At 37.9% G+C, this 20,521-nt stretch overlaps 1 long non-coding RNA gene across 3 annotated transcripts in view; it reads left to right on the top strand.

Annotated features, from left to right (window-relative positions):
* The window catches only part of LOC123606238, a 113,637-nt gene that overhangs the window by 30,957 nt on the left and 62,159 nt on the right, over positions 1-20,521 (top strand). For all 3 annotated transcript variants that reach the window (XR_006716183.1, XR_006716181.1, XR_006716182.1), the window contains exon 2: positions 3,846-4,040. This is a non-coding gene — a long non-coding RNA (uncharacterized LOC123606238). The remainder of the gene's footprint in view (positions 1-3,845; positions 4,041-20,521) is intronic.

Here is a 20,521-nt window from a genome sequence, read left to right on the forward strand (position 1 = left end):
AGAAGATATGAGAGGATCCCTCTGGAGAACCCCAAAGCTCTTTGTGCACCTCTCTCCTGTCTGAGAAGTTCTCTACTCTCTTGTACTTTGCTCTGTGAAGTCTAGCCTCCATGGCCTATGGAATTCTCGAGTCTATCTCCTTAACTTAGTTAGACTTTTGGGCTCTATTTGGGTTTCCTCTCCCTGCATTATAGTCTAGAAATTCTCTAGGCAATAAGCTGAGAAAATCTTTGGGCTTATCTCATTTATTTCTCTTCTCCCAGGTCATATGCGACCAGTATCTAATGTTTGGAAACCTGTGTGTGTGTGTGTGTGTGTGTGTGTGTGTGTGTGTGTGTGGTGGTGGTTTTTGTTCATTTTTTGTTTTGTCTGAGCTTCTACTTACTTAAGGAAGGGGAGTATAACTAATCTCCATTATTCTATTGTGTTTGACAACAGAAGACTCTCCAGAAACTGGCTTTCAAATCAGCATTCTGCATTGTATCAGTTACCCATTTTTGCACAGTAAACCTCTCAAAAACTTGTCGTTTAATATGATAACCATTTATTTCTTCACAGTTCTGTGTTGGTGACTCAAGATGCCTTCAAGCCCAAATTTTTCAGAATGGTTGAACATTGGGCTCAACTGGAAAATGCTGCTCCTTATGGTATTATTAGCTGTGCTAACTCATGCATTTGAAGTTAATTGGCAATTTGGCTGCTGGCTGGTTTAGGGAGACGTCACTCAAATGTCTGGCTGTTGGTGTAAACTCTATTCTCTTTATTTTCTATCTGTGGCTGTATGGACCATACTTTCTTCACCTTTGTCTTCGCTAGCATTTTGAAGGTAAATGTATATGCATTGATTATTGTGATAAAAATGGTCAGTATTTACCAATATCCAGTTTTACTCTCCTTCTTGGGCTCAAAGCTAACTATTTCCCAGCAACAATCCCTTCGCCACCCCACATTTGGTTGTGACCTTGTGATTGCCCAGTGGAATGTTAGCCCCAACTGGCCATGAAAAGTCCAGCAGTATCTTCCTTATATATACCAACTCCTTTCCTCTGTATGGCTGGAGTAAAGCTCTCCAAGATGGTGAAACCAATACATTAGAAGCCCAAATTCTTTATAAGACATTCAAACAGAAAATCTGCACTGGACTTTGCACTTGTGCTGTGCTAAGCTACTGTAATTTTGCTACTGCAACTAGTTGTATACTCAAATTAATACAGTTACCAGCAAGTTTCAAAACTGTTCTTTAAGTTTCTGCAATGTCAGGGAAGAGCAAAATGGTATGGTTTTATCCATTCCACTTAAGATGAGGACACCATAGCTTTCAAGTTTTCTTCCTTCCCTTTCCATGCAATTCTGTTTATTAATTTGTTAGCATTATTTGTGGTATATTATTATATGATTTAATTTATTCATGATATATAATATAGATAAGATAAGATAAGATAAGATCTAGGCCTAGATTATTGCTAATACATCAACATTTTTTTAAAATTTAAATTCAAGTTACTTAATATATAGTGTAGTATTGATTTCAGGAGTAGAATTGAGACATTCATCACATACAAAACCCAGTACTCATCCCAACAAGTGCCCTCTTTAATGCCCATCACCCATTTAGCACATCACCCCACTCACCTACCCCCCCAGCAACCCTCAGTTTGTTCTCCATATTTAAGAGTCTTGTATGGTTTGCCTCCGTCTCTGTTTTTATCTTTATTTTTCCTTCCCTTCCCCTATTTGCGTCTGTTTTGTTTCTTCAATTCAAGTTATGACTGAAATCATATGATAGTTGTCTTTCTCTGACTGATTTATTTACCTTAGCATACTACACTCTGGTTCCATCTACCTTGTTGCAACTGGCAAGATTTCGTTCTTTTGGATCACCCAGTAATATTCCATTGTAGATATAAACCACATCTTCTTTATCCATTCATCAGTCGATGGACATTTGGGCTCTTTCCATACTTTGGCTGTTGTTGAAAGTGCCGCTGTAAATGTTGGGGTGCATGTGCCATTTCTAATTGTTGTAATACAATATTTTTATACCATATGTATTCTTTTTTAAGAATGACTCCTCATCTCAGCATTCAGTTTTATGTTCAGAATGGCCACTGTTATGGAGGGTTGTGTTGCCATTTCACTTGTTTCAGTGCTGTTCCCACCAGTCTTTTGGAGCATGGTTTTCTCTTCCTGGGTTCTTAATTCTATTTCCTTTTTCCATTTGGCTACAGTACATCTGAACATAAATTTTTCAGAATCTGTGAACATTTTTTTTTTCTTCTTTTGCCTATAAGATTTTTCGTGTGTGTTTGTTTCACATTTTTTTGTTAGGAAGGGTCTAGATACAATTCTCTTTTTGGTGATTTTTTGCTTAGAACACTGTGAAGCTTTTCAATTTGTACCTTGATGGTTTATCAGCTAAGAAAAATTTTTAAATGATATCTTTAATTTTTCCTGGTTTTATTTGTCTTTGTGTCTTCCTTAAGGGAATCTAATTCCTTGGCTGCACCTCTGTTCTCTGCATCTCATATACAGACTCCACACTTCCTTGTTAACTTACGTTTTTGCCCTTTTGTCTTGCTCTCTAGGACACCTAACCAGATTTGTTCCTCATATCATTTACTCTGTGGTGACAAATTTTATTCTTCATTCCCTGCCATCATGTGTGCTTTACTTCTTCTGTTGTATTTTGAGTTTCCTTGCATGATTTTCCTACTTTGACAATTTCATTCTCCATCTTTAAAATTTTCTCAGCTTCTTCTCTCCTTATGGATTTATTTCAGAAATCATGTTTTCAATTTGATTTGAGGATACAGAAAAAAGTCCAACCAATCTAAAAGATATATGAGTAAAAGAACTTCAATTATATGTCCTTCTTTTGATACTTATCCCACTATGCCTGATTCTGCATACTTTTTTCTTAGCACACTCACCCACCCCCATGACAATTTGAACTCATTCTGGTGTAACGGGCTATTTGCCGACCTGATATTTGTTAATTTTCTTGTATGACCCTTTACACTGCCCATAACTGTTGTTGCTAGATTTTCAAATAAAAGTAACACATGAAATATTTATATGGTCATACAGTCTATTCTTGTTATTTATGATAGTTATGTTGTATAAAGTTGCCCTGGACGTCTGAATTAGTGAATATAGAACCATTGTTCCTAGGGGAAATTTGAGGTTAAGTCCCTCAAACCTCTAGTTATAACATTTTTGTTAATTGATTAAAACATTGCCTTGTTTTATGTGTTTCTGTTTAAAGACAACTTATTTTACATACACTGTTGATTCATTAACACTGAACTTACGGCTAAATGCACCATAAGTCATGCCTAAATGAAACTTAACCACACACATGTTTTCTCCATCTGGCATATCACAGACTTCTCGTGTTTGGAACTAGACAGTACTTGTGCACTACTCCTGGGGGCCATTTTAAGCAGAGAAATCACCAAAAAACACAAACACATGAAAAATGTGGCACTAAATCTACTAAGACATACAGAAGGTAGAGCATCACCTTAATTCAACCTTAGCTAGAAATGTGTGTTGGACAGCCCCCAATTTTCATTGCTCTGCACATGTCCAGGAATGACTGTGGAAGTGCTTTCGGTGTTGATTTTGGGGTTACAGACAAATTACAGCAAGTTGGTGAATCCTAACATTGGAATCAGCGAATAATAAAGAACAACTGTAAATGTTAAAAGATATTTTGGTCTTTCTTTTTTCATTATCTACTATGTCAAACCTATCCAAGCCAATGAACTATCTTAATGAAGCATAGATATAATCACATAATTTCCCCTACATTTTTACCATCTGCTAATCTCTATTTCTTACAGAATGTACACAGCAAATATGTATTCAGTGCTGCCAAGCAGGATGTGACACAGTGGGATAGGACCAGATACCTGAAAGCGCCCTTGGGTTATATTGATGTACGTTGATGGAACCTCACCCCACTAATGTGCAACCAGAGGCCGGATCACAGGCACCATCTATGAGGCCAATTGACATTCTCCTGAGATTGGATTAAGGTATAATTTTCCTGAGATTGGATTAAGGTATAAATTTCCCCAATCTCTCTTGCTCTTAAGCTTTATAACTATGAACAGGGTCTAATAAATTTTTTTTTGGTATAACACTAAAATGTCTAGCAATATTTACCAAGGTGCATTTTTCATTTATGGTAACTATACCCACTTGAGTGCAACCTGCAGCTATGAAACTTCTGTTATCTGTATTCTGGTTTTGTGATGGTTGTATTTTCTGAATGCATGTTGAATTTGGGAAGCAGTATTCAGGTTGGAAAGGCTAACATTAGAAGAGCATCTCTGAGAGAGAGGGGAATGGAAGCCAGCTCCCTTTCTGGTAATACCTGGGAGCTGGAGAGGAGAGAGGTGCTCAGATTTCAGAAGGCAATGGCATGTATGACCTTGGAAAGACTAGTCATTAGACACCAGGGTGCCCAGATTTCAGAAAAATTTTTTAGTACCTCACTACTTTCAAGTCATCATGAGGCTTTGAATAGTAACTCACCTCCGGTTACTAGTGTGAATCAAAGGCCACAGGAATTATTTTAGTCAGCGTAATTCCTTTGGAACTTTTGTATAAGCCTCGACAGCCAGGGATCCAGCACCATAGTTAGATTTGATTTCGAAAATAAGAAAAAAATTTATTTCTTACATCCTTTATGGTTGTATAAAATTCATAAGACCAAACTTGCTAGATTACTTTGCCTTTTTAATTTTTAGTTTCTTTATTTGTAAAACAGGGACTGTAATGCTTATCTTGTAAGGTTGTTTTGGAGATTGGTTATTTTTGTGTGTAGGTTAGCTAATAGGTCTCAGAACATGACACTCAATCAATATTGTACAGGGTTCTCTCCTTGCAGCCTCCCTCTGAGTTCTGTTGTTTTAAAGTCATCCTCGCTGCCAAGCATTTATATTCTCCCTTGTTCATTTTTATAGAACTTTGCAACCATGCATTTATACAGATACATCAATATTTTGATGGGGTCATATCATCATTTCATTCACTGGTTAGTCTTGGGTCTGCGTGGGTTGGCTGCCCTGCTATTCTGCTCTTCTCAAGCATACCCCAGAATTCACTCCAGATCTGCCTGAGCAGGAACCCCCCTTTCCTTAGGTAAAATGACTCTGTCAACTTTAATTATGTCTAATTTCTTATTTAAATAGTATATAAGGGCAACTGGGTGGCTCAGTCAGCTAAGCATCTGACTTCGGCTCAGGTCATGATCTCATGGTTCATGGGTTAGAGCCCCACATCAGGCTCTGTGTTGACAATTTAGAGCCTGGAGCCTGCTTTGGATTCTGTATCTCCCTCTCTCTCTGCCCCTCCCCCACTTGTGCTCTGTCTCTTTCTATCTCTCAAAAATTAATAAAAATTTTTAAAATTCAAAAAAATAAATAGTATATAGGTCTAGGTGTATAGTGTATTTTATCAGTTATTTTATTCATTTACATCTGAAATCTTCTTAAAAGGGCTTAAAGATCCTCAGAAATATAAATAAATAAGAAAAAATTACATTAAAAATAAGCAGGTTAAAAACTCTGGGCAGAAGAAAAAGAAAAAGAAAATTGGGATGCCAGATGGTTTTAATAATATTGAACATGCTTGGAAAAATGTGTTAAACATAAAAAGTACATTAATAATAATCTTAATTATATTGTTATGTTTCGTATCTGATCATGGAGCTGTTTTTTTTTCCTCTGCTACTCAAAAGATTTTAAAAATCCTCAAAGACAATGCAGTTTATACTAACTTCACACTTAATCTGTTATATTCATTGATCCATAGAGTAATCATGACACTGAAATGAATCTTTATGCTTGTATTTATCACAGGAATTTAAAAAGAATATTAAACCAGGTTTTGACATATCTGGGCCAACAAGTAAATCTTTATTGAAAAAAAAAAAGCCTACTTTAAGAAATAGGAAGCTCAAGGGAAATAGTAATTATTTCCTTAAAGCATCAATATTTACAAAAAGAGAATGTAGAAGATTATTTTCCATGATTTTAACAAAGCACATTTACTTCTCTCTAAAAAGAAGACAACTTCTCCCTATAACTCTCTGAAAGTGCTGAGGGCACACTGTAATGCAATTTCAAAAGGAAACCACTTCTACAGATTCTTACTCACTCTGATGTGCGTTGATAGCTTCAGAGGTAAACTTATTGACTGATTGTAACAAGAAATTAGTCTTTATGCAATGCAAATTTAAATTCATTTTCAAGTGTTTAAACAAATATCTTGAAAAGCAAGATATTTTAGAACCAAAAATTAGTAAATTATTTTTAAAGTCAGGCACCTTAAAAAAAGGTTCTCACTTGCGGACTTGCTGTTATCAATAGTTGAATTTATGTAACATTTACTTAAGCTATAAACATAATAATGAACACCTGTGAGCCTTCTACTCAAATTATGAACAAAGACCCTGCCAATATCTCTGAAGTTACCTGTGTGTTTCCATGCTCCCACCTCTTCCCTCCCTCCCCAGTGTCGCTCCTACAGTGAAATCTTGTAGTTTGCCACATACTCATGAATTTTTAAACATGATACCACTCACCTTTACCTGGGTTGAGCCTTAAAAAATGTTATAATACTTGATATACTATACATTAATACATTGTAATTATTACTTTTAAAATATATGAATTGGATTTAATAATACATAATTATCACATTTAATGTGTAATTTGTATTATTTATATTATTACAAGTGTAATTTATATTATTATAAGTGGAATTAATACATTTATAATCTGTAATGCAGTCTAATTGGATGTGTTTTTACTCATCACTTTAAAGTGAGTAATTATTGGGGCCCCTGGGTGGCTCAGTTGTTAAGCGTCCGACTTCAGCTCAGGTCACGATCTCGGGGTCCGTGGGTTCGAGCCCCGCATCGGGCTCTGGGTTGATGGCTCAGAGCCTGGAACCTGCTTCAGATTCTGTGTCTCCCTCTCTCTCTGCCCCTCCCCCATTCATGCTCTGTCTCTCTCTATCTCAAAAATAAATAAACGTTAAAAAAAAATTTAAAAAAAAGTGAGTAATTATTGCTAAATTCCATCCATTTTGTTTTAGTAAACTGCAAAATATTCATTTTCATTACTGTATATTTCATGTGAATATTCCACAATAAATTTATTCATCCTCTTGTCAGTGCATACCTGGGCATTTTGAATGTTTTAAAATAACAAATAATGCTGCTATGAACAGTTCTACGAATGACTTCTAGAACACATATTTACAAGTATGTACCTGGGAATGGAATTTTTGGATTGCAGGAAACTCAAGTGCTCAACTTTTTAAAGTGATGCCAAATCCACACTCTCATCAACAGCATCCTTTGCTGTCTTCTTTCTTCTGCATCTTTTCTAATGGTTGGTGTTGTTAGAAGTCTTGAGTATTTATTCCTTTACACAATGTGTTTTTGTTTTTGGTACTTCCCTGACTAAGCATCTTTTTTATCTCTCTCTCTCGCTCTCTCTCATCTATCTATCTATCTATCTATGTATATCAGCCATTTTTTTTCTGTAAAATGCCTAGTTGGTGCTTTGCCCAATTCCCATTGAATTTCTGATCTCTTTGTTATTAGTTCATAAGAAATCTTTAGATTTATAGATACTAATTTTTCATTAGTAATATGTGTTGTAAATAGCTTCTCTCAGATTGTGGCTTATTTTAAATTTTTTATTATAATGTCTTTTGAAAAACAGTAAGTCTTAATTTTAATATAAGATTATCCGTTTTTTATGTTCATGGTTTTTGGGTCAGGTTTCAGTAATACTGTTCTATCTTAAAGTAAGAAAGGTAGTGTCTAACATTTCTTCTGACTTTTTTAAAAAGGTTTTATATATATATCTTCTGTATTTGTCATTAATCCATTAAATTTTGTGTGTGGCATGAGAGAGAAATTCAATTTCACTTTTTCCATGTGGATAAGTCAATTATTTCTGCATCATTTACTGAAAAATCATACCTTCTCTCATGGACGGGCAATTCCATCTCTGTCATACATCATTTTCTTATATGCACTGGTCTAATTCTAGGCTTTTAACTTTGTTGCCTTGGTCAACATGTTTAACTGTGCATCAAAACAGTTATTTTAAAAATCACAGTACTGGGGGCATCTGGGTGACTCAATCCAACTCTTGATCTTGGCTCAGGTCGTGATCCCAGAGTCGTGGGATCAAGCCCCATATCAGGGCTGCTTGGGATTCTCTCTCTCTCTCTCTCTCTGCCCTTCCCCTACTTGTGCGCGCTTTCTCTCTCTCTATCTCTGTCTTAAAAAACAAAAACAAAAACAAAAACAAATCACCATTCTGGAAATGTTAAAACTATAGAGACATAGTCAGGTCAGAGGTTACCAGGGCTGGGAATTGGGGAAAGGATTGATGAGAAGGGAACAGGGAACTTGGGGGAGGAGGTCATGGTGATTTTCTGCATTTTGACTGTCGTGATTATAGACAATATATATTTGTCAAAACTCAAAACTGAACAACTAAAAAGGCTAAATTTTACTGGACATGAATATTACTTCAGTAGCTAACTCAGAAAAGTTTCAAAATATCCAAAATAATATTTTGATATGTTGTTAGTTTTCTTCAAGAATAGCTTTTGCACACCAGCATTCTTCACAGAGCTAGAACAAATAATCCTAAAATTTGTATGGAACCAGAAAAGACTCCAAATAGCCAAAGAAATCTTGAAAAAGAAAACTAAAGCAGGAGGCATCACAATCCCAGACTTCAAGCTATACTACAAAGCTGTAATCATCAAGACAATATGGTACTGGCACAAGAACAGACACTCAGATCAATGGAACAGAGTAGAGAACCCAGAAATGGACCCACAAACATATGGCCAACTAATCTCTGACAAAGCAGGAAAGGATATCCAATGGAATAAAGACAGTCTCTTCAGCAAGGAGTGCTGGGAAAACTGGACAGCGACATGCAGAAAAATGAACATGGACCACTTTCTTACACCATATACAAAAATAAACTCAAAATGGATGAAAGACCTAAATGTGAGACAGGAAGCCATCAAAGTCCTCGAGGAGAAAGCAGGTAAAAACCTCTTTGATCTTGGCCGCAGCAACTTCTTACTCAACATATCTCTGGAGGCAAGGGAAACCAAAGCAAAAATGAACTACTGGGACCTCATCAAAATAAAAACTTCTGCACAGCAAAGGAAACAATCAGCAAAACTAAAAGGCAACTGACAGAATGGGAGAAGATATTTGCAAATGACATATCAGATAAAGGGTTAGTATCCAAAATCTATAAAGGACATCAAACTCAACACCCAGAAAAACAAAGAATCCAGTGAAGACATAGGCAAAAGACACGAATAGACACTTCTCCAAAGAAGACATCCAGATGGCCAACCGACACATGAAAAAATGCTCAACATTACTCATCATCAGGGAAATACAAATCAAAACCACAATGAGATCCCACCTTACCCCTGTCAGAATGGCTAATGTGAACAACTCAGGCAACAACAGATGTTGGCGAGGATGTGGAGAAAGAGGATCTCTTTTGCGCTTCGGGTGGGAATTCAAACTGGTGCAGCCTCTCTGGAAAACAGTATGGAGTTTCCTCAAAAAACTAAAAATAGAACTACCCTACAACCCAGCAATTTCCCTACTAGGTATTAATCCAAAGAATAAAGGTGTGCTGTTTTGAAGGGACACATGCACCCGTATGTTTATAGCAGCACTATCAACAATAGCCAAAGTATAGAAAGAGCCCAAATGTCCATTGATAGATGAATGGATAAAGAAGATGTGGTATACATATACAATGGAGTATTACTTGGCAATCAAAAAGAATGAAATCTTGCCATTTACAACTACGTGGATGGAACTGGAGGGTATTAATGCTAAGTGAAATTAGTCAGAGAAAGACAAAAATCATATGACTTCACTCATATGAGGACTTTAAGAGACAAAACAGATGAACATAAGGGAAGAGAAGCAAAAAGAATATAAAAACAGGGAGGAGGACAAAAGAGAAGAGACTCATAAATATGGAGAACAAACTAAAGGTTACAGGAGGGGTTGTGGGAGGGGGGGGATGGGCTAAATGGGTAAGGGGCACTAAGGAATCTACTCCTGAAATCATTGTTGCACTATATGCTAACTAATTTGGATGTAAATTTAAAAAAATAAAAAATAAAATTAAAAAAAGAATGGTTTTCCCATTCCTTAGGCTTTTGCTTTTATGATAAATTTTAGAATCCTACTTTGAAAAGTTTCACCAGAAACAAACCTGTTGGAATTTTCATTGGAATTAAATTGAGTCTATAGATAAATTTTGGGATATGATATATTACCCATGAAAACAATATTTTTCTCCATTTAGTTAAGCCTACTTTAATGCCATTTCATATTTAAATATTCTAAATATTCTAATATTCTGAATACCTAAATATAAAATATTGAGATATCTATACAAGAGTGGGCTAGATTATTAAGCCACTCTTATTCCAAGCCAATCCTTCCATACTCTGCCATATGATGCTGGGCTAGGTCTCTGCAAACTGTAGGTCTCCTTTGCCAAATGACTTCTTTTTAAATTCTGCAATAAGGGATATTGGAGGAAAGGCGGAAGATAAGAAGGGAAGAAGAATCTTCATCTCTGCTCTGCTGTCCTTGCCAAAATCACTCTAGCAATGGGTCTTTATCATGGCAGGTGGGTTCTGTTTCCAGCTTTCTTCTATTCTCTCACACCCTACTTAATTGTCTCCCTTTAGAGGTATAATTACCACCTGGGTAAAGGCCCTTCTTAGAGGCTTGAGCCCTATTCTGTGGGTCCTTTATTCAAAGATTTTGAGGGACTAACACCAGCCAAGCAGCTCCCTTTAATTGCTGTACAGAAATTAATCGACTTAGGTCTATTGATCTTATATGCAGAAATCTTGCTATACTTTCTTATTTCTTATAATGTGTATGTATATTCTTTAGAATTTTCTGTGTAGCAGCCATATCATATATAAATAATGACAGTGTTCTTCTTTTCTAGTTTTTATGAGCTTTCTCTTCCCCCCACCCTCACTTTGCTTGATAAGGTCTGCAGTATAATGCGGGATAAAAGCGATCATAGTAGTAGGGTTATTAGGTCTCTAGAAACCTAAATAGCAAATCATTATCATTTGCAAATCCCTGAATTTGTACATGATCAGTGATTATTTAATTCGCTGGGTTAATTGCAATAAGAGTAATGGTAATAATAATATAACAAAAATATATTAAATCATTATTTTTTCACTTTTTAAAAGATGGATATAATGAGCCTAGGTCATCTTGGATGAGTAGAAGCCTCAAATGTCCCAAATTTTTCTATCTATCTATCTATCTATCTATCATCTATCGAAACTTGGGGGTTTTCAAAGGATAGAAATTTTAGAGAACTCCCCAGATCTCAGATTGTTTAGCAAATTTGAGTTTCTAAAACTCTTTACTTCTACTTCCCTCATAGGTAGTATTATTTCAGACATATCAGCCAGATTTTCTCCTTGCCCTAACCACCATACTGATGTTTATTTTCAGAAGTCTTTATATCACTATAATGATAATAGCAATAGTAATAATAAATGGTTAACTCTCATATGGCACTTTCTATGTTATAAGCACTTTGAATTCATTAAATCATTTAATTCTTACAAGAAACCTATAAGGTAGATATTATTATTGTTATTATTATTATTCCCGATTTCCAGATGAATAAATGGAGGCATAGAAAGGTAAAATAAGCTACCTAAGGGTCACCTAGTGAATAAGTAATGGATCCAGGACTTGAACCCAGACAGTCTTCATCTGGAGTTCTTGCTGTTGAAGGTGTGCTGGATTGATCGCCATCTGGTACTGGAGACCCAGGTACCTCTGCTACTTGGTGCCCATATGTCTAAGAAGGGCCAGGAATTTCCTACAGTGATTATATGTTCATAAACTATGTACTTGCAGTCAGAATGTCAAAAACTCTTCTTTCCAAGAGGCTGTCTTGGAAAAAGGGAAAGTGGTCGAGAGTACCCTGATGCATGTTTAACATGTCTATAAATGTCTGTCTGCAGATGACCTCAAGGTGAATGGGGGTTTCAGATGACCAATTCCATCAAAGAATGTAGGACAGAAATGAAACTCTACTTAGGGCTCACACTTTTACAAAATCTCCCTGTAGAATAAATAGACTGAGTAGTGGTAAGAAATGCTACACGCTGAGTCCCAAGAGGAACCCATGTGTTGCTGAAATGCTGGGTACTCCAAGGGAGTCAATAATAATCTTCCAGGCTTCTGTTTGCAGGGGAGCCTAACATGTGTATGCAGCCCCTTTCTTTCTCACCACAACTTATAAGATGAGCAGACTAAGTAGGAGGCAAAGTCAATGACTCAATGAGGTGCTAGAAATCCACTGTTCGGGTGGGACTGGATGTTTTGGAATTCTTATGGAAAATATTTTGGGAGGGGCAGAGTGTGGAGAAGATGGAGACTTTTGGGAAAGTAGAACCGTAACACCCAGCCCTTAAAGTTCTAGTCATCTAGGAATTATGGATCCATCAGTTTACAGACCTTCTTGAAAAAGAAGAGCTTTTTTCCAGTCTCACAGGTCCAATCACTTTGGAAATGGGAAGAAATAGCTGGAATAGGAAAGTTGTTCTTTACAGATGCCTATGTACATGTACATACATGTAGATGCATGCAAGTGCTCTCTCTCTCTCTCACACACACACACACACACACACACACACACACACACACCTGCTTTCCTTACTATCAACCATGGATTTCCTCCCTTCTATTAAAACCAATGTTTATAGGAGCACTTTCTATAGCCAAATTATGGAAACAGCCTAAATGTCCAGCAACTGATGAATGGATAAAGAAGACGTGGTTTATATATATAATGGAATACTACTTGGCAATGAGAAAGAATGAAATCATTCTTTGTTTGTAGCAACATGGATGGAACTGGAGGGTATTATGCGAAGTGAAGTCAGTCAGTCAGAGAAGGACAGATTTCATATGTTTTCATTCACATGTGGAATTTGAGAAACTTAACAGATGACCATGGGGGAAGGGGAAAAAATAGTTTCAAGCAGAAAGGGAGGTGAACATAAGAGACTCTTAAATACAGAGAACAAACTAAGGGTGGATGGGTGGTGAGGGAGAGTGAAAATGGGTGATGGGCATTGAGGAGAGATGTTGTTGGGATGAGCACTGGGTGTTCTATGGAAGCCAATTTAACAATAAATTACATTCATAAAAAATTTTTAAAAATTTAAACAAAACTGTCTTGGAGTTGGGATTCTTATATAAAAATATTGTCACAAAGGGAAGATGGAAAACAGGAGCAGGTGGGGTTGCAGAAGCCACGAAAAGACAGAATTTTATAATTTATAAGAGGGTCCAAAAGTCCAAGGTAGCCAAATTTCTGCCTAATGTGTCATGATTACAGGGTACTGGATTTGGCAGTGAGAACATGGTGACTTCTCACAGAGGCACTTGAATGGAGTACCACGGGCAAAGCCAGATGGCCTTGGATTGGAGAGAGAAACCAATGGGTGTACTGAGTATAGGTTTCACCTTCTGCTTCACCTTGTACTCTTACGTGATAGAGATGGCTTCTTTCCTTAAACCAAATGAACTCTGCTGGCTTCAAAGTTTTCTTCTGCAGCCTCCTCATCTCTCTCAGCCCTCATAGAATTGAAGAGAGTCAGGGCCTTGCCATGGATTAGGCCTTGATTTAAGAGTATGTTGAGTCTGGTTTGATCATCTCTCCAGACTCCTAAACTTTCTCCATATGAGCAATAAGGCTGTTTTGCTTTCTTGTCATTCATGTGTTCACAGGAGTAGCACTTTTAATTTCCTTCCAGAACTTTTCCTCTACGCACACAACTTAAGAGGCCTAGCTTTTGGCCTGTCTCAGCTTTCGACATGCCTTCCTCACTAGGCTTAATCATTTCTAACTTTTGATTTAAAGTAAGAGATGTGCAATTCTTCCCTTCTTTTGAACATGTAGAGACCATTGTAGGGTTATCAATTGGCCTAATTGAGTATTGTTGTGTGTCTGCAAACAGGAAGGCCTGAGGACAGAGAGAAAGCTGGGGGAACGGCCAGTTGGTGCAACAGTCAGCACACGCACATCTATCAATGAATTTTGCTATCTTATATGGGTGTGGTTCCTGGCAATTACAACAGATCAAATATTGCTGCTTATGAATCACCGTAATACATACATAATAATGAAAAAGTTTGAATATTGTGAGAATTGCCAAAATGTGACCCAGAGACAAGAAGTGAACAAATGTCATTGGAAACAATGGCATGAATAAGCCTTGCTCAGTGCAGGGTGGCTGCAAGCCTTCAATTTGTAAAAAAAAAAAAAAAAAATGTAGTGTCCGCAAAGCCCAATAAAGCAAAGTGTGATAAAATGAGGTATGCCTGGATTATGAACTATTATAGCATGGCATATAGAAAAAAATATTCCTCAGTAAAGGAATGCTTGTATCATTAGCATTTAAGGTAAGGAAATGTTTATTTTGTTCTCTTTTTCTTTCTGGAGTATTTGGAGTTAGACTTCACTTACGATCTATAGTCCAGCTTTGTCCAAATAGAAATTCAGAGGGTAGAAAAGAAAAATGGGATGAATTGCTAACTCCCTTGGCCACCTGTTCTAATTTTAAACTCTTTTTGGAAAGAGGAAGGACAGGAAGAACTGTCAAAGTAGCAGTCTTCCTAAATTGCTAGCAATGACAGTTGACAAGTGCCAGCTCACCAGAAGAGTGCCATGGTCTTCCTGTGGGTCTCCTCCTCTGCAGCCACAGCCACCAGAAGAAACATGATGTGGTTGTTTGCCCTGATTGTCTAGGTCAGCGGGATACACAGCAGACCTGCATACTCAAGCCTCACTCCATTGTTTTTAACTATAACCCTGACATTATCGCTCAAACTCTTTCCAAGTTTGGTTTCCACCCAATTCGAGATCTTTGTTGATGAATGGCTTCCCTGACGAGGCCAGAATCAGTAACACAGACAATAGCCAGGGAGACTTGTGGAGCCTAACTATTTGGGGTTGTTTTTTTTTTTTATTTTTTTGACATTTATTTTTGAGAGACAGACAGAGTGTGAGCAGGTGAGGGGCAAAGAGAGGAAGACACAGAATCTGAAGCAGGCTCCAGGCTCTGAGCCGTCAACACAGAGCCCAACACAGGGATCAAACCCATGAACTGTGAGATCATGACCTGAGCCGAAGTCAGATGCTTAACCGACTGAGCCACCCAGGTGCCCCTGGAGCTTAAATATTTGCAAAGAACTTTCCACCATTTGTATGAATCCTGGCCACATATTTAATTGGTTATAAGTATAATTGAGGGTTTTTTTTCTTTCTGTCAACCATAGTCTTTCTATTTATCATGCAGACCAAGAAAGATACTTAATATATTCCAAGTAGGTATATCTACAGAGGACCTTCTCTCCCTCATAAAGCTTCTTACTAAATACAATTATAGCTTTTATGAGTACTTATACACTTCACTATAAATTACTAGTCTGTTTATTCGAACACAACAGCTTTCCTTTTAGAAGATGCCTCTTTGTTTTCTTATAAACTTTTCTCGTTTTTTCAGACCTAGAACTTCCATAAAATGCCTGGTTTATATATTCAGTGGGAAAGTAGCAATGTTTAACCCTTATGAAACATCTCTGTGTCAGATTTCAGTACCTGCAGTTCTGGAAGTAGCGAGCCAAGTTGATTAGGCATCGCTTGGTGTCATTCCCTAGAGACCGTGGGTTTCCTCTGTCGCAAGGCACGGCAGCCTAATTAACATGCTGAAAATACCTTCTCGACTCAAATTGCACTTGAGACATTTGCAGATGACTTTCAGCTGCCCACAAGAAAGCCAAAGGATCTTAGGACTTGTTTTTAAAAATTCTTGACATGATTGCTAAGTTTCCAAAAAAGCTTTCCGTTTTATTACGTTCTTTGACACCCTCCTTTGAAGAGGTGGAAAAAAATGTGGTGTTTTTGGTTTTGGTTTTTTGGTTTTTTGTCTTCTTAGCCTCATGAAGTGTTGGGATAAAAACCTCAAGGCTCTGCATCTGAAAGAGTTAAAGCAGGCTGCATGGCAGAATATCAAATCCCACCGCTTCTCCCTGCCAAACAGGAAAAACAACAACAACAACAAAAAAAAAAAAAAAAAAAAAAAAACAAAGCAATAAGAAGGAAGAGAAAAGGGGAACATTGGTGTTAGTAAATCAATCAGTTTCTGTACAATAATCCTCTTAAATCCTCCCTCAAGGTGGGGAGATCCCTCTTATCAGGGTCTTTGGTGAAATTTATACCAAGGTCTGTCAACTCTCTCATGGTTGACAGTCCACATTTAGTCCTATTTATCTGGATTTCAGGATCATCCTACGGAAATGATCCACGAGTACAATTATAGGAGTACTTAGTAATTTTTATCCTTTTACTCATTAATATTAATTAGTGCTTGGAGGGGAAAGAGGACAAGGAACAGCTTCTCATATCCAAGCTAATTAACTTTGTCTAGCTTGTATGAAAGAGAGAAAGTACTTTATTAAAAAACGATAAGATAAGCACACAAGGGACTTTTATTTTCTGCTTAGGCTAAACTGTGATAACATTTGGCTCTTCGTGAGCATCCTAGAATTGCCAGCAAGAATAAAAGGATTGTTACTGGAAAGTAAAGGCTCCAGCATGGTTTCCAAGGCACCCACTCAGCTGGTGGTAACGTACATTTGACGGTTTTCATGCTATTTTGGAAAACGAAGGGTGGTTTCCAAGCCTCATATTTAGGACATGATAACATCAAAATGACAAGGAAAAGTAAGGTAACAGAAATACTTGTTACTTCTTTTTCGGTATTATAGATTTATATATTATCTAATCTATACTGACACAATGAGTTGAAGGTCCTTTTTAATTTAATGCCTAAAATGTATTTGGTTTCTAGTTAGGATTAGGAGCATCACACACACAAAAAAAATTTAATGTTTTATTTATTTTTAAGAGAGACAGACAGAGAGACATAGTACAGGTGGGGGAGGGGCAGAGAGAGAGGGAGACACAAATCTGAAGCAGGCTCCAGGCTCTGTGCCGTGAGCACAGAGCCCAATGAGGGGCTTGAACTCATGAACTGTGAGATCATGACCTGAGCCGCTTAACCGACTGAGCCACCCAGGTGCCCCAGGATTAGGAACATTTTTTAAACCAAAGATTTCAGTGGACATATTTCCTATCCTCTATGAATAAAACACTGAAAGAAATATGTAAGGTTAGTAGCATTAGAAGTTATGCATTCCACACATTTTTACTATAATATTCATTGATTACTTTGTTCTTTTGGCAAATTTGATTGAAGAAACTATGTTGAGCTCTAAAACTTTAGAAATAAAGACAAAATCTTAAAAAAAATTAGCTATCCTAGTTTTTCCTCGTGTTTATACTTTGTCCGAGACCTTTGAGAAGTGGACACAGAGACAAGACTCAATGTGAGGACATTACTGGGTAATAAAATAGAAGATGGAGCTGGGAAGAGCCCAGGAAGCTATCAGACTGGACTCCAAGCCTTCCCCTGAATGAAGGGGAGAGGGAATGGAAGGCTGGGTGGGAAACATTGCAGATCCCCAGGCAGCCCATAAGGAAGAGGCAGCGACTGTCAGGGGGTGGGTTCATGAAAAACAGTTCCCTGTCAGAGGAGACCCAAGTGTCCCTAAACAGGCCTGCTTTAGTATCCTTGCTGTGCTCAGTTGCTGGCTGGGAACAGTCCATAGGAAGCATCACTTTGGCTCAGTTATGGTAATGAATTTCAGAACAAGTATCTGAGCTCTTGGTCAATTATGCTTCTTGTACTTAAAGTCTGTGAGGTGTAATCTCTTGGCCGAACCAGCCTCTCTTCACATCTTTATTGAAATCTCACCTATTTTAATTCATTTTCCTGACATTTTTTACCGAGAGTAAACATTGGAATCTTATTTATGCCCAAATCACAAAATTTTGATTTTTTTTTTTTGTAGAATTAGATTTTGGAAACTTTACTGTGACATCCCTAAAATATCTAATTCTTTAGTCCCAAATCTAAACATATTTGTGGTTTATGTATTCAGCACTTGATTCCAACCTGAAGGCAATGAAATGCATTTGCAAAAAACAAAACAAAACAAAACAAAACAAACAAAAACAAAGCTTTAAAATCTTTCATAACAAAATAGCATGCAAAATATGGACTCTAGAGAATAGCTTCAGTGATATCCTAATGTGACTTTTATTTCTTCTGAGCATCTTGAAATGGTATCTTTGAATTGATATCAGAGTTGGTGTCATTCTATTGTTGAAATCAAGGTCATTGTGAATTCAAAGCATTGTCAAGGTTCATTGATATCTTTTACTTTAGGATATATCAGTTTAATTTGAGGCCATTGAGTCTTAATGACCTTTAGCAAATTTGGAACTTGATTTTTTGTTGTTGTTCTTTGCAATAGTTCTCTATTTTCAAATGACCTTACTGGGTTAAGTATTTGTTTATATTTTTAGCACTTTTGCAAAAGAAGTTTTAAAGGTTGTGTCATAGGATGGAAGGACCATGGTCTTTGAGGTAAAATAGACTGTATTTGGGTCTCACCTCTGCCACTCCCTCATTGCACAACTTTAGACAAGCTGATGAACCTTTCTGAACTGGCCTCCTTCTCTGTCACTTAGGGATCACAGCTCCCACCTTGTAGGTTGCTGTGGAAAGGAACTGAGGCAACAACACCAGCTGATGCTGAGGATCTCCACCTGCACTCTGTGCTACCTGGCATTTTGCCTCCTCACTTAGGGTCACTGGAGATGCACAGGTCCCATGTTTGGCCGGCCCAATGGCCCAGGTGCCAAGTACAGACCCACAGCAGCTGGTTGCACAATGTCTGCCCTGACAACCTGTGGCCTCCCACGGTCTATGCTCCTGCAATCCCTCCTTCAGCTCACGTGTTCGAATGCTATTCTGTCCCCTCATGCCCAAGACTGTCCCATGATTGTAACAGTGAGGGAGTGTTTTCTGAAAAGGTCCAGGAGTGCAGGAAGCAACGCCCTCTAGGTCTGATTCACCTGGATCTGAACCAGTCAGTGGTCTGCAGTGGTGGAAGCTAGCAATCAGGTGTGTGCATATGGCGGCACCAATTCTTGCCTGGTTTCTCACTCATCTCCTCTAAGTGCTTCCTCTGCCACGGCTCTCATTTCCATCTTCTCTGGCTCTTTTTCTTTATTAATTTTTTCATTATAATTCCAATGTAGTTAACATACAGTGTTATATTAGTTTAGGTATACAATGTAGTGATTCAACAATTCTATACATTGCTCAGCGCTCATCACGATAAGTCCACTGTGTATCCCTGTCCCCTGTTTCTCCCACTCCCACCCTTTCCCCCTCTGGTAACCATCACTTTGTTCTCTGTAGTTAAGAGTCCGTTTCTTCATTGTCTCTCTCCTTCTCTTTTTCCCCTTTCCTCTTTTGTTTTGTTTCTTAAGTTCCACATATGAGTGAGATCGTATGGTGTTTGTCTCTCCCGGACTGATTTCACTAGGCCTAATACTCACTAGTTCCGTCCATGTCGTTGCAAATGACAAGGTTTCATTCCTTTTTATGTCTGAATATATCTCCTGCTCTTCAAATCCCGTTCACCTCATTCTCTCTGCTGCATTTGCTAATCTCCTGCTTTGCCACACCTGGATTACACACCCTCCCAGGCAGAGGGTCCTAACAATCCTAGGTACATGCATGGTGGGCCTCCTGAATGTCCTTCACCTAGTTTCCTGCCTCTTAGTAAAAGGCGAAAAATTTATTCGATCTGAAGAGAAACCAGAGTATATAGTTTCCTGCCTCTTAGAAGCAGCCATACAATCTAGGTGGCCTAAGCTTGGAGCCTCTGCTCATCGCACATCCTGGGAGATCTTCTAACGAGCTGTTGGGTTTCTGAGAGATGGTTGTGTTGGACACTCCTGACAGACACTGACAGACAGAGCTTCTGCCGAAGTTTTTTAAAAGGCTTTTTTGTGGCACACGCAGAGGGGCAGAGTATGTTTGCATTTTTGTTCATGAAGTCATAGAAGGAAATACATATTGAACAAGGAGATGCCTCCCATTATGCAGATTTCTTGATCTGTGGGGGAAGGGAGCCAGTAGGGTAGGACGTTTGTTACGACGCTGGTCATTTGGTCCCCTCAGTTTCTTGTATCTAACACAACGTAGTCTCAGTTGCAATGAGGAGTCTGGGGAGTTGAGAGACTCTGAAAGGGCTGGGGGATGTGGAAAATCTCCATGCTCGGGATGAACCGAGCAGCCCAAGGGTTATCACTGAAGTAGGGATCCAGGGATAGACACTGTTGGATGTTGGAAGCCAGGACTAGGGTGAGATAGGGTGAGGTAGGCGTTCATCTTGGGTGTGAAATTTGTAAATTATATTCTAATGCACTATTTCTGAAAACTCACAATG

The sequence above is a fragment of the Leopardus geoffroyi genome, chromosome A2, assembly GCF_018350155.1.
Source record: "Leopardus geoffroyi isolate Oge1 chromosome A2, O.geoffroyi_Oge1_pat1.0, whole genome shotgun sequence".
Taxonomy (NCBI): Eukaryota; Metazoa; Chordata; class Mammalia; order Carnivora; family Felidae; genus Leopardus; species Leopardus geoffroyi.